Raw genomic sequence first — 15,333 nt, 5'->3', positions numbered from 1 at the left:
AAACATTCGTTTTTGTATCCAAGTAGAAATGTTAATTAGTTATCTCTGACTCCAACTCTCCTACCATCTTAGAAGTAAACATAGAGTTACATCACAACTGTTTACAACTTAATATCAATACCATCTTCCTCAGACTGGGAGATGAGGGACTGCGCATTGTATAATCAATACTCACTGGCATTGTTTCCAAAGATAATAGCATCCAATCCCTCTCATAGAGTCAGTACGGAAGCTGACCCTTCGGTCCAACTCGTCCGTGCCGGCCAGATACCCTAACCTGATCTAGTCCCATTTGCCAGCATATCCCTCTAATCCCTTCCTATTCATAAACCCATCCAGATGCCATTTAAATGCTGTAATTGTACCAGCCTCCACCACTTCCTCTAGAAACTCATTCCATACATGCACCACTCTCTGCATGAAACAGTTGCCCCTTAGGTCCCTTTTATATCTTTCCCCTCTCACTCTGAACCTATGCCCTCTAGTTCAGGACTCACTCACCCCAGGGAAAAGATCTTGTCTATCCTATCCATGCCCCTCGTGATTCAGAAAAAAAACCCTGAGTTTCTTTTGATCTTTAACACTTAAACCACAAAATGCTCCTCCTAAGCCATGTGGCAAATCATGGAATCTTCAGTTGTCCCCAGTGAACATGGACGGAAAGTGTACTGGCAAACTGCATTTCAGAGCTGGAGTTGCAGGTGAATTTGCTGTGGAGCATTCATGATGCTGAGCAAGTAATAATAGCACATTCAGTGAGGTGTGATGTTGCAGGTGCAGATTAAACAGGCAGAAAGGGTGACCTCCAGGCAGAGTAGACAAAGGCAAATAGTGCAGGAATGCCCTGTGGTCATCTCCCTTTCTAACAGCTGTACCGTTTTGGATGCTGTGGGGGGGATGGATGATTATTCGGGGGAAAACAGTGGCAGCCACATTCATGGCAACATGGTTGGGTCTACTGCCCAAGAGGAGAGAAAAAAGAATGGCAGTGTATGGTATTCAATTGTAAGGAGAGCAGACACAGCCAGAAAAGTGACTCCATGATGGTTTGTTGCCTTCCAGTGCCAGGATCAGAGATATCACCAAATGGTTACAGGGCATTCTGAAGCGGGAGGGCAAATAGACAGAGATTGTAATTAGGGCCAACAACATAGTAGGTAAAGGGATGAGGTCTGGAAAGCTTTATTTATAGGGAGCTGGAAAGTAGATTAAAGAGCAGGGCGCTTCCAGTGGCACATGCAAGTGACCATAGGAGTAGGAGGTCAATCCAGATGAATGTGTGGCTAGACAGATAGTGCAGGAGGGAGGGCTTTAGATTTCTCAGACATTGGGACCATTTTTGGGTATAGTTGGACTTCTACAAGGCAGATATGTTGCACCTGAATTGGAATGGGACCAGCATCCTTGCGGAGATATTTGCTAATGCTGTTGGGGATGGCTTAAGTAAACTTGGCAGCTGGGTGGGATCCAGAGAGAATATTCAGCAGGGGAAGATGAATTAGAAATGACAGTAAGTGAATTAGGGAAAGCATTGACGTTATTGGTTGTTAAGGCACAAGGGAGTTTAGCAAACTTGGATGTTTTTTTTAAGTATTTACAAGTGTGACGAACAGCAAATGAGTTGAGAGCACAAATTAAAACATGGAAGTGTGATGTTATTGCTGTCACTGAGATTTGGTTGAGAGAGGGGCAGGACATAAGCTCAATACTCCAAGATGTAGAGACTTCAGGCAAGACAAGGAAGGAGGTAAAAGAGAAGTAGTTGTAATTTTGCTAAGGGTATCAATTATAGCAGCAAGGAGGGATAACAACTTAGAAGGCTCCTCAAATGAAGCCATATGAGTAAACTTAAAAATCACACATTGCTGGGAATGTGCTGTGGGCCCCCTTACAGTCCAAGAGAAACAGAAGAGCAGATATGTCAGCAAGTTTTATGGAAGTGTAAAAGTAATGGAGCAGTGATTATAGGGGATTTCAACTTTATTCCATCATTAACCAGGGTAGTCATTTTGTGAAAGATATGAAGAGGGCAGAATTCTTAAAATGCGTCCAGGACAGCTTTTTAAGCCAGTACATAGAAAGGATGATCCTGAACTTAATTTTAAGTAACAAAGATGGTTGAAGTATTAATGGGAGAGTATTTTGTAGACAGTGATCATAATTCAGTTCGATTCAAGATTGCAATGGACGTGGTCAAGGATGGGTCTGAAATCAAAATTCTCAACTAGGGAAGGCTAATTTTAATAAGACCAGATATGATTTGACCAAAGTGGCATGGGAGCAGATTATGTTCAGGCTGCCCATGATTGGGTAGCATAAAATGGCTGTGACTACAGTAGTTATAGCATGTGAGAAAATACTTGCTTTAGATAGTCTCCATAAGTTGAACAGGTCTGTCTTAAATGAGATAGAATGTCAGCTGGCAAATGTTATCCGTTGTGAAAAGCTTCAAGGAGAAAGATAAGAAAGTCTGTGAAAATGACTGGGGCTGGACCGCCAGCCTGTCCATCTCTTTAAGACACTGTACCAGGGACCCAATCACAGAAAGACAACCCAGCACCACTGACCAGTAGTATCAAAGAGGTGGCATGTGCGCTGTAAGTTTTAACTGTACACAATCGGAAGTTTTTGTGTGTCAAACAAAAAACAAAATCTGAAGATATAACAAAGTTACACCAAAATTAAGTTGTATCTGAATCTACCATTGGACTCAGACCCTCATTAGAAAATGTGAAATCTAACAATTTGGTGCTGCGAGCAGGGTCGCTGGAGGAATAAAGGACTAAATCACCAACAGCAGACCTATGCCAGCCCCTGGAGGTAAGAACTCCTCCTTTTAAAAGACGACAAATTGCATTGCCGAATGGATGGCAAAATGGCGCCGGTTTTAAGAGTGACCGTATGATACAGTGTAGAGAGCACGAGGCCCGAGTGATTGGAATGTTGGGCCCATAGTGATATCAGGAGTGTCTGAAGCAGAAAAGGGGTGTCATAGAAGGGAGGTGGGTATAGGACAAGAGGCAGTGCCTAAGGCAAAACCCCTCCCTGTTCAAGTAAGTGACGTGGATAGTCAGGATCTGCGGGATCTAGGGGTGTAAAGTCTGTTGGCAGATCCTGAATTCTGTTCATGCCACTCTATTAGGAAATATTAAAGACAGTTTGAAAGCTAGAACAATACTCCTCCTGATTGTCCACTATGTGGAAAAAAAGAGTTTAATCCTTTTTCAGTTGAGATCACGACTTGTTAAATGGAGAGACATCAGTATAAAACTGTTGTATTACTTAGTCTTGATATGCATTGAGTGTTGTTGTGACTTGAATCACTATTTGCTTAAATATGAAACTTCTTTGGAATGATATTACTTAGTGTTGCAGGTATGATTTTTCTAAGATTGTTATGTTTTGGTACTGTTGGTTGAATTTAAGATAAAATAAGAATGATGAGCTTGTGTGACCTGTTCTCAATATTGTCCAACAAGGGCAGCCCAGGAAGAAGATGTGAAATTCACACCTGTTAAGTGACCAGGGTAGCTGTGCAAATAGTGTAGGGCTTGTTCATCCCCGAGTCACAGGGAGGTGATAGGAATATCTTGGTATATGGTTATATTTTAGACAGGTTATTTTAGTTTAAGATAGAATGGAGTCTAAAGGCTAGCTTATTAATATTTCCATCTGGATACAAGGCCCATGAGATCATATTATCATGGAGATGAATTTTTGAGATGGGAAGGGTCTACAGGAAATCATGAATGGTTTGGGTTATAGGACTTTTTTAAAATCCCTGAACCTTTAAAGCAGATAAGATGATAAGAATTGCGAGGGACAGAGCAGGAAGGTATTGAAATCTAGTCCTACAGCAAAGTAACCTGAGTAAAGAAATTGCGGATCCTATCAGTCACTATGAAAGCCTTGGGTGGAATCTTGTCCTTGAAAAGATTAAGTTCATGAGGCTAGAAAATTCACCTAGCTTGGCTAGAGAGGAAAAAGCCAACTCACCCCTAACCTAGAAAGTCAGCTTTAGGATTCAGACTTCTAGCTGCAAAAGGGAAAAGGAAGCAAAGCATTGACAGTTCAGAACAGCTTTGGACCAGTTCCTGAGGAATTTAGTGTCCATTTGAGAGTCAAAATAAATTATTACAATTGAGGGGAATTTTCTGACATTAAAAGTTAAATGGGGATATGTTCTATAGCTTAGAGTATAAGTTGTCTAATAAATAAAATAATTGAAAAGTTTATGGTATAAAAAAGGCTACTTGGCCCATCATGAACTGTTTAGCCTAATCGTAGTTTTCAGAATTTGGTCTGTAGCTCCACTGGTTATTTGAAGTACCTATCCAGACATGTTTTGAATGCATCAAGAATTTCTGCTTCTATAACCTTTTCAGGCAGTGCATTCTAGACTTCTACCATCCTCTGGGTGAAAAATGGTTTCCTCACCTCTCCTTTAGTCTTTGTACCAATGACTTTAAACATTGACATAAGTAGAGAGAATGTGTTGGGTAGGCTAGAGGTTATTAAGGTGGACAAATCCCCAGGACTGGATGGGATCTATCCCAGGTTGCTGAGGGAGGTGAGAGAGAAAATAGCTGGGGCCCTGGCAGATATCTTTGTGGCATCCTTTGTGGCACAGGTGTCGGTGTTCGGAAAGTTGCTGGAGAGGAAACTGAGGGATAGGATCTATTTATATTTAGAAAAGAATGGGCTTAATCAGTGATAGGCAACATGCGGGGGAGATCATACCTTACCAACTTAATAGAGTTCTTCAAGGAAGTGACCAAGTTGATAGATGAAGGAAAGGCTGTTGGTCATTTACATGGATTTTAGTAAGGCGTTTGATAAGGTTCCCCATGGTAGACTAATGGAGAAGGTGAAGTCACATGGTGTGCAGGGTGTTCTAGCTAGGTGATAAAGAACTGGTTGAGCAATAGGAGACAGAGAGTAGTAGTTGAAGGGAGTTTCTCAAAATGGAGAAAGGTGACTAGTGGTGTTCCACAGGGATCAGTGTTGGGGCCACTGTTGTTTGTAATATACATAAATGATCTGGAAGACGGCACTGTTGGTATGATCAGCAAGTTTGCAGATGACACGAAGATTGGTGGAGTAGCAGAAAGCATAAGGAACTGTCAAAGAATACAGGAGGATATAGATAGACTGGAGAGTTGGGCAGAAAAGTGGCAGATGGATTTCAATCCAGACAAACGTGAGGTGATGCATTTAGGTAAAACTGATTCTAGAGCAAATTATACAATGAATGGAAGAGCCTTGGGAAAAGTTGATGGGCAGAGAGATCTGGGAGTGCACGTCCATTGTACCCTGAAGGTTGCTGCACAGGTGGATAGAGTGGTCAAGAAGGCATATAGTATGCTTTCCTTCATTGGACGGGGCATTGAGTATAAGAGCTGGCAAGTCACGTTAAAATTGTACAAGAAATTGGTTCGGCCGCATTTAGAATACTGTATACAATTCTGGTGGCCACATTACCAAAAGGATGTGGGCGCTTTGGAGAGGATGCTGAGAAGGTTTACGAGGATGTTGCCTGGTACGGAAAGTGCTAGCTATGAAGGGAGGTTGAGTAGGTTAGGTTTGTTTTCATTAGAAAAAAGGAGATTGAGGGGGGACCTGATTGAGGTTTACAAAATCACGAAGGGTATAGACAGGGTGGATAGAGAGAAACTTTTTCCCAGGGTGAAGGATTCAATAACAAGAGGTCAGGCTTTCCAGGTGAGGTGGAAAGTTTAAGGGAGATACACTCGGCAAGTACTTCACACAGAGGGTGGTGGGCATCTGGAACACATTGCCAGCAGAGGTGGTAGTGGCAGGCACGGTAGATTCATTTAAAATGCGTCTGGACAGATGCATGAGTAGATGGGGAGCAGAGGGATATAGATGCTTATGAACTGACCGACAGGTTTAGACAGTACATTTGATTCGGCTCAGGAGGGCTGAAAGGGCCTGTTCCTGGGCTGTAAATTTTCTTTGTATGCTCCTCATCATCTTCTGAGGCAACTAAACTCTTCCTATCCACTGTATCCAAGTTTCATACATAATTTTGTACATCTTAATCAAATCTCCCCTCAGTTTCCTCTGTTCCAATGTAAACAATCCCTCACGGCTCCATTTTTCCAGACCCAGCAACATCCTCATAAATCTTCTTTGTTCCTTCTCTGGTGCATTACATCTATTCTGTAATTAGGTGACCAGAACTGCAAGGTACTCAAATTATAACCTAAATAATGAATTATACAGTTCCAGCATAACCAATGATTATATTCAATGATTCGGTTAATGAAAGAAAGGATTCTGTATGTATTCTTCACCACTATGACAGCTACCTTCAGAGACATGTAGACATTGAGCCCAAGGTCTCTCATTACTTTTACATGCCTCAGTATTCTCTTATTTACTGTGTATTCCTTTGCTTTGTTCGACCTCCCAAAAAACATCACCTTATATTTGTGAGAATGAATTCCATTTGCCACTTACCTAGCAACTTGACTAATCCATTAATCTATTTAATAAATAGTATTTAGACTACGTTATTTTGAGGTTGTTAATTATAGTAAAAGTCTTAAAATGCAAAATATTAATGTGTGATCTTTCAGTCAGTCTGTGGAAATTTAACTATATTTCTGAAAGTTCACTTTTGGAGTCATGAAATAATAATACTATGCAGATGTCTACCAACCTACCTGTTGGGAAACTGGGATTATATAGTTGTTGTTCTGTAAGGAAACATATACCTGGACTGCTTATTAAAACTCAGGCAATTGGAATACCATATGGTCACACAAGTTGCGGGATGTATTTTCTATCCTTTCTGCACCAGGAACAAAAGGATTTGTAGTGCCATTAAAGAACATCTTTCCCCTTTCCTATGCATGATTAACTGAAAGGATTGCAAGCAATGTATATAAGAAAATAAAAATACAATGTATTCTGATTCAGTTCTCGAAGAATAGAATTGAAAAGCTGAAAATTTGTATGGAAACTTACTCAGGACACACTTGGAGTATGTTCCATTGGAAAACATCAAAGAGGTCATAGGAAAGTTGCAAAAGTTATTTGTAGTGACTGTACCAGAACTGTATTGCTATCAGCAAAGGCTGATTAGGCTGGAACTTTATTTTTCTAATGTTTTTTTTAGTTATTAAGAGATTTTATAGGACAGTAGAGGAAGGTGGGCCAGATATTACAAACTGGATGTGTTTTCAGCACAGGGATGCACTATATAGGTCATGTGACCATAGGTCACCCCCATAATTCCTCTGGTAGAAGGGTGCTAAAATTAGTAGTTAAACAATTAAGGAGAAATTGAATTTGTTAAATGGGATGGGAGTGGGTAGGGTTTTATTGAAGGCCTACAGAGCAAAGGCAGAAAGAAAAAAGTGCATCTCATTGAGGGAATGTCCTGCGTGTATAAAGGGAACCACTGCTCCAAATCTTCCCTACAAAATCTGGCCCCCACTTCTGCTTGCTGGGCACCAGGACCTGTCCCCTCTCTAAAACATTGGCACAGTCATGGGCCTCCTCATGCAGTTTTGACATCTCTTATGCAGTTTTGGCATATCTTCATGCAGTTTTGGCAATGCCGAGCTCTGGAATTGGTGAGAATGGTGGTGTTGCTGGCCAGGCTGATTGACCAGTAGGATCTGAGGGCAGCACTTCCTTCTGACTGACAAACAGAAGTCCTACAATTATGTAATACAATCAATTGGCAATGCATTATGACTGCAGGTAAGTTTCTTTTTGGTATGTCGGCTCATTCCTGACTTTCCTTCTACCTATGATCCAGGTATGTATTTCCTTCTATGTATGCAAGCAAACTGCCTAGGATTTAATGTCCAATGTTTTGGATTGTGGAGAGTCCTGGAACTGGGGCCATAAATATAAGTTAGTCACTAATACATTAAATAAGGAATTTGAAGAAATCTTTTTAACCTGGGAGTGGTTAGAATGTAGAAATTGCTATTGCACAATGTAATTGCAGTTAATAGCATGAACACATTGAAGAGGAAACTAGATAAGCACAAATGTGAAAGCCATAGGAATTTGTGTTGGTCAATGAAGTAGATTAGATTACTTACAGTGTGGAAACAGGCCCTTCAGCCCAACAAATCCACATCAACCCACCCAGACCCATTCCCCTACATTTACCCCTTCGCTTAATACTACGGGCAATTTAGCATGGCCAATTCACCTAACCTGATCATCTTTGGACTGTGGGAGGAAACCCACGCAGACACGGGAAGAATGTGTAAACTCCACACAGACAGTTGTCTGAGGTGGGAATTGAACCCAGGTCTCTGGCGCTGTGAGGCAGCAGTGCTAACCACTGTGCCACTGTGTAGAGTGGAAGAGACTCAAGTGGAGCATAAGCATCAGCGTAGATCAATTGAGCCAAATGCCCTATTTTGTGATTAAAGTTCTGTATAATTATATCCCCTAGGTAATACTAGTTATATTTTTATCAGCACTTTGATAGGCCATGTTGATTTTGACCTAATCCTTTCAAAATATGCTGTTGAATTGATTATTTTACGTAATTGTCTCAATTTATGCACAATTCATATGTACCCATATATTATGTATATTTCATAAATATATATTGATCTAAAACACAACTTAATTTTTAAAAAGGGGCTTTAGAAATGTTTTCATCATCTTGTTCCACCTCTTTATCTCACTGCACAGACATTTCTACTGGTTATGTTCTTCTTTATACTTAAAAGTATATTAAATGTTGTACATCAATAAAGGCAGAGATTGAAGTGAGACAAAGAAATACAAAGTTTTCCAGGTTTTAAAAATAATGCAATTGTTTACTATTCAGAGGTGCAAACTTTAGGTACCAATTATTCTCTAAAATTGAGCTATTTTTGTTAATTACACCATTCAACAGATTCCATATACAAAATGGCAGTCTAAGCAGTTAATTTTGCTACCCCTAATAATCTTCTGCAGAATGATTCTGCATGGATGAAGGCTGCTCAGCCCATCCAATCTTAGCTGATTTTTCTTTCCTGTCCTCGCATGAAATTCAAAATAATCTACCAAATAAATTTCTTCCATAAAAATGTAATGTTGCGAGGTAGATATTTTGTTCTTTTTGTTTGGGTTGTTAACTCTAATAAATATCTCCAATTTACTGAGCAATATTGTTTAATGTCTATAATCACAGTTTTATTGCTTAGTAGTTAGAAAGTTGTGACTTGAAGGCCTACCCTCCAGGATCTATATACAAAGCAATAGGACATTAGAATGACTGTTCAGTGAGGCAAGATTGTATTGTTGAAAAAAGTGCCTTTTATAAAGGATAACTAATTGAAACCTATCTGTCTATCTGTTTAGGTGAAATATACATGGACTAAAATCATAGTTCCTCTGGCTCCACGTAGGACAATGGGCAGCAAGGCTCTGCCATCAGCCCTGTTGTATCACAATTTCTATTGCTTAAGCCCAGTGGTATCCCACGCATGGAGATCCTTCTTAAAATTACTTTGCCAGATGGAATATCACAAAGAGTTAAGAGTTAAGTAAGTCAGTATTTCTCACTCGATTTGCTTTTGTTTCACGAGTGTCACAGAAAACACAGTCTAAGCCACTATGAAATTAAAAGTCTTCCTTCATTTCTGAAGAACAAATATCAGGCTTGAAATGTTAGCACTGTTTTCTTCCCAGAGATGCTGCCAAATCTGCTTAATTGCTCCAGCAATTTCGGCTTTTGGGTCAGACCTCCAGCATCTGTAGTTCTTTGTTTTATTCCTTCATTTTGTTTTCATTGTTACTTTACTGAGTTACAGTTACTTTACTTAGTTAGCAAATGCTCAAATTAGCCCACAAACTTCTATTGTTCTGCTTTTTAAAGGCTGATAGATGTTCCAAAACAATACATTGATTTCCTAATGACTTTGAATCCTTTAAATTAATAATTACCAAATTCATGAATGCAAAACTTAAATTTCATTTTAAAGTTGAGCATGATCTGGCAAAATTCATGCTACAAGAAGACTTTCAGGTATCAAGGTTTTAGTTACAAAGATAGATTACAGAAGAAGCAGTGTGAAAAGAATCAAAAGAGTATTCACACTTATAAAGGATCTAGGCAGATAGTAAAATTGTGCCCATTGGGTTGAAGGGCTGAGAACCAAAAGACACTAATTTGTTATGATTGGCAAGTGAACCAAAAGGCAAATAAAGGATTGTGTGAGGGGAGATATGGCATAATCACTTTGCCACATCTGTTAGGAATTCAGAAATTGAGGCTACAGTAATTCTTCGGGGATAAGGGTTTCTGTCACACAGTGAATTCAATAAGTTTGGAATATAAAACGAATATCCGTCATGGTGACCATGACAACTGTCTAGCATTTTTTTACACCGTGTGGTTTGGAACTAAAGTGCATTGCATACAGGTGTTAGTGATGTCAATCGTGGCTTTTAAAAGGGAATTGGATAATTTTCTAAAGAGGAAAGATTTGCAGGGTGATAAGGAAAAGACAGTGGAGAATGATTAGTTGAGTTGCTCTTGAACAGACTTGGCAAAGAAACAATGGGCTGAGTGACCTCCTGAACTGTAACTGTTATCTATCTTAAGTCATGCCTTTGGATTGAGAGTGATTGTCATCGTATGATTCTATCTGTTTGGCTGGAAATGGAAAGTAGTCCAAGGTTACTGTTCATTCCTTACTGCAAGTAAACAAAGTTTACCTTAATTTTGTTTCACAAATATGCTGGCTTAAAATAAAGAAACATCCACAACACAAGTGTTAAGTAATAGCAATACCTAGCAAGATAAAATCTAACCAATTCCTCTTGAAGTGCATTAATTCTAATAGAATTATCATTGTGAAATTTCCCCATGATCAATATCCTGGCAAATATCACTATCCAGAAACTGAACTGGGGTAGCCATAGAAATGTGCCTAGATGAGAAAATCCAATTTAGGAATGCTGTAGCAAATGAGACTCTCTTGATTTTCAAAGCCTGTCTCACCAACTATAAGACACAGGTCAGGACTGTGATGGAATACTCTCCACTTGCCAGGATGAATATAGCTCCACAACACACACAACAGGCAAAACCACATTGGACAAAGCAGATCGCTCAAGTGTTGAAACATGTGTTGCTGGAAAAGCGCAGCAGGTCAGGCAGCGTCCAAGGAGCCGGAGAATCGACGTTTCGGGCATAAGCCCTTCTTGGGCTTATGCCCGAAACGTCGATTCTCCTGCTTCTTGGATGCTGCCTGACCTGCTGCACTTTTCCGGCAATACATTTTTCAACTCTGATCTCCAGCATCTGCAGTCCTCACTTTCTCCCAGATCGCTCAAGTGGTGTGACATTCAGCACTTTAAACTTTCACTGTCTCCAGTACTGATGCTCAGTAATTGCAGTGTGCACACTTACAAGATACACTGCAGCAACTTGTTAACTTATTTTCAATAGCACCTTCAAAATCCAACTTTATCACTGGAAGAATAAAAGCATAAGGCACATAGGAACACAGCCTATCATTATCCCACAAATTCATTGACTTGAAACATTTCACTGATTTTCAGCAAGTGTCACAAAAAAAGGAACTCTTACATTGTTGAAGAACCTACACTACATGGAATTTTTAAAAAATTAATTTGGGAAGTAAGCTCCACTGAGTTAGCTATCATTAATTGTCCATCCTGAATTACTCTTGAAAAGGTGGTAATGAGCTAACTTCTTCAACTGTTCCATTTAGTCCAGTTATGCCCATAATGGTGTTGGGGAGGGAGCTCCAGAATTTTAAGCCAGTGACTGAAGAAATGGCAACATACTTTCAAGTCAGGATAGTGATTGGCTTGGAGTGAATTTGCAGGTGATCTTGTTCTCGTGCATCTGCTGCCCTTGTCCTTCTAGATGGTAGTGGTCATGTGAGGTCTAAGACCTCTGCTGTGCAACCTGTTCATTACTGCAACAATCCATCGGTGCACAGATTCATAGTGAATCTTTGTGGATATGATACCAATCAAATGGACTGCATTGTCTTTGATGGTGTGAAGGAATCAGGGGGTGATGCAGATTCCTAGCCTTTGATATGCACTTGAAGACACATTATTTTTATAGCTAGGCCAATTCAGTTTCTGATCAGTAATAACCCGGAATGATCATCGTAAGGGATTTATTGAAGAAAATGTTATTAAATGTCAATGGGCAATGGTTTGATTCTCTCCAGTTGGAGATGGTCATTGCCTGACACTAGTATGGTGCAAATGTTACTTGTCACTTGTTATCCCAAGCCAACATATTGTTCAGTCTTGCTGCATTTGGACATGATTGCTTCAGTATCTGAGGAGTCACAAATGGTGTACGGTATGTCATAATGAATGAACATCCCAACATCTGAACTTAGGATGGAGGGAAGGGCATTGATGAAGCACCTGAAGATGGTTAGGCCAAGGACGCTACCTGCAGAATTATTCTGGAGCTGAAGTGACTGATCTCCAAAAACCACAACCATCTTCCTTTGTGTAAGGTGTGATACCAACTGAGAAATTTCCCCAATTCCCACAGCCTCTAGTCTTATTAGGGTTTTTATTTATAGACTCAGTTAAATGCAACCTCGCTGTTAAGATGCTTATTTCGCCAACAATGCTTACATCCCATGAAAATAGTTTTTTAAAATCAGTATGTATCAGAAATAAATGTATTGATCAATTAATGCAACATTGTAGTATTCCAAACTAATGAAAGAGTTACTGATGTTAGATTTAATAAATTACATAATAAAACATTTCTGTATTAAAGCTTTTACTTTGGAACAGGTGGAAAACTAGAGTTAGGTATTAAAAATGTCTTCATAAGAAGACAGTTGCTATTAATTCAGTAGAGGAAAGAACATTCTACATTTTGCTAAGACCCACTTGGGAAAGTGCACCAATTCACAAGCCTTATTATTCCCAGAGTCAACACAAAAGTTAAGTATTTAATCAAATCACACAAAGGCCCTATTTATCTGTGTCTGTTGGAATCAAGTGAACAAAAAATACCAACCAGGCTAACGTACTTAAGCAAAACAAAGAACTGGGGATGCTGGAAACAAAACCAGAAATTGCTGGAGGAACTCAGCAGAGCTGGTAGCATCTGTTGGAGTTAATGTTTCATGTCCAATGATTTCTGAAGAAAGGTTACTGGACTCAAAATGTTAACTCTGTTTTCTTTCATGCTGAGTTTCATTAGCAATCACTGTTTTTGCTTGTAACATACTTGCATTTATTAGAAATAATTTATCACAAATAGTTATGAACTATCAACATATGGTTCTACTGATTAAAACTCTAATCACTATACACATACAAACAAAATAAAATTGTTCAATGGGTGAAGGGAGAAAAAACTGCAAGCATAGGTTGATAGCACTAGTTCACAGAATTTGTAATGATGATCCATATGGCTTGTCTGTTTTTTAAAATTTTTCCCCTAGGTACCTTCACTTCTCAGGAGGCACAGGGTAATCGGTATATTAACCGCAAAGTCTCTTTAGTGCAGCAATTCCTTCCAGAAATAGTGTATCAAAACACTCCCCCCCCCCCCCCCCCCCCCTTTAGACTACAATCAAAAATACAGGAAATATACCATAAGTAGAATTAGGCATTCAGCCCTTGGAGACTGCTCCACTATTCAACACAATAATTGCTAATCTGATCATCAACTCCACTTTTACCTCATAAGCCCATAACCCTTGATTAAAAATATGAGCCTTGTATACGACCCTCTATAGTCAGCTGTGGTCAAAGAAAAAATTCTCATCTGTCTTAATTGGATGGCCCCTAACGCTTTTGATTATGTCCTCTGGTCCTAGACTCTCCCCTAAAGAGAAACAAACTATCCATATTTACCCTGTTATGTTTCAATAAGGTCTCCTCTCATTCTTACAACCTCTAATGAGTAAAGATCCACCAAAGGCATTGTACTCATACGTGAGGAATAAAAGAATGATCAGGGATAGTGTAGGGAACTTGTGGGTGGAGTCTGAGCAGATAGGGGAAGCCGTAAATGAGTCTTTTCCTTCGGTTTTCACTAAGAAAAGGGACCTTGATGTGAATGAGGATACAGGCTTGACCAGATCAAGATTGATGAAGTTGAATGTGCTGGAAATTTTGGCAAACATTAAGATTGATAAGTCCCCAGGGCCAGACCAGATTTATCCTAGGCTGCTCCGGGAAGCGAGAAAGGAGGTTGCTAAGCCGCTGACGAAGATCTTTGCCTCCTCACTCTCCATGGGAGTCGTACCGGAGGATTGGAAGGAGGTGAATATTGTTCCAAGTAGGGAAATCCCTGGCAATTAAAGACCAGTCAGTCTTATGTCCGTGGTCACAAAGTTTTGGAAGAATTCTGAGGGATAGGATTTATGACTATTTGGCAAATCACTGTGTGATTAAAGGCAGTCAGCATAGCTTTGAGAGGGGCAGGTTATGCCTCTCAAATCTTAGAGTTCTTTGAGGAGGTAATGAGACAAGTTGATGAAGGTCGAGCAGTGGATGTGGTATAGATGGACTTCAGCAAGGCATTTGATAAGATTCCCCATGGTAGGCTCATTCATAAACTCAGGAAGTATGGGATACAGGGAGACTTGACTATCTGGATTCAGAATTGGTTGGCTGACAGAAGGCAGAGTGGTTGTAGATGGAAAGTATTCTGCCTGGAGGTCAGTGTTGAGTGGGGTCCTGCAGGTCCGTGTTCTTGGGCCTCTGCTCTTTGTAGTTTTTATAAATGACTTGGTTGAGGGGTGGGTTAGTAAATTTGCAGATGAGACAAAGATTGGAGGTACTGTCGATAATATAGAGGGCTATTGCAGGCTGCAGCACGACATAGACAGGATGCAGAGCTGGGCTGAGAAATGGCAGATGGAGTTCAACCTGGATAAATGCGAAGTGATGCATTTTGGAAAGTCGAACTCTAATGCTGAATATATGATTAAAGACAGGATTCTTGGCAGTGTGGAGGAACAGAGGGATCTTGGTGTGCAAGTACATAGATCCCTCAAAGTTACCACCCAAGTGGATAGGGTTGTTAATGAAAGCCAAAACACCATATGCTTTCTTAACAGGGGGATCAAGTTTAAGAGCCGCAAGGTTTTGCTACAGCTCTACAAGTTCTGGTGAGACCACACTTGAAATACTGTGTCCAGTTCTGGTTGCCCTACTATAGGGAAGATAGAGGCTTTGGAGAGGGTGCAAAGGTTTATCAGGATGCTGCCTGGTCTGGAGAGCTTGCCTTATGACGAGAGGTTGAATAAGCTCGGACTTTTCTCTCTGGAGAGGAAGAGGAAGAGGGGTGACCTGATTGAGGTATACAAGATGAGA

The sequence above is a fragment of the Chiloscyllium punctatum genome, chromosome 2 (genome assembly GCF_047496795.1).
Source record: "Chiloscyllium punctatum isolate Juve2018m chromosome 2, sChiPun1.3, whole genome shotgun sequence".
In the NCBI taxonomy this organism is placed as follows: Eukaryota; Metazoa; Chordata; class Chondrichthyes; order Orectolobiformes; family Hemiscylliidae; genus Chiloscyllium; species Chiloscyllium punctatum.
This window is presented reverse-complemented; position numbering follows the sequence as displayed.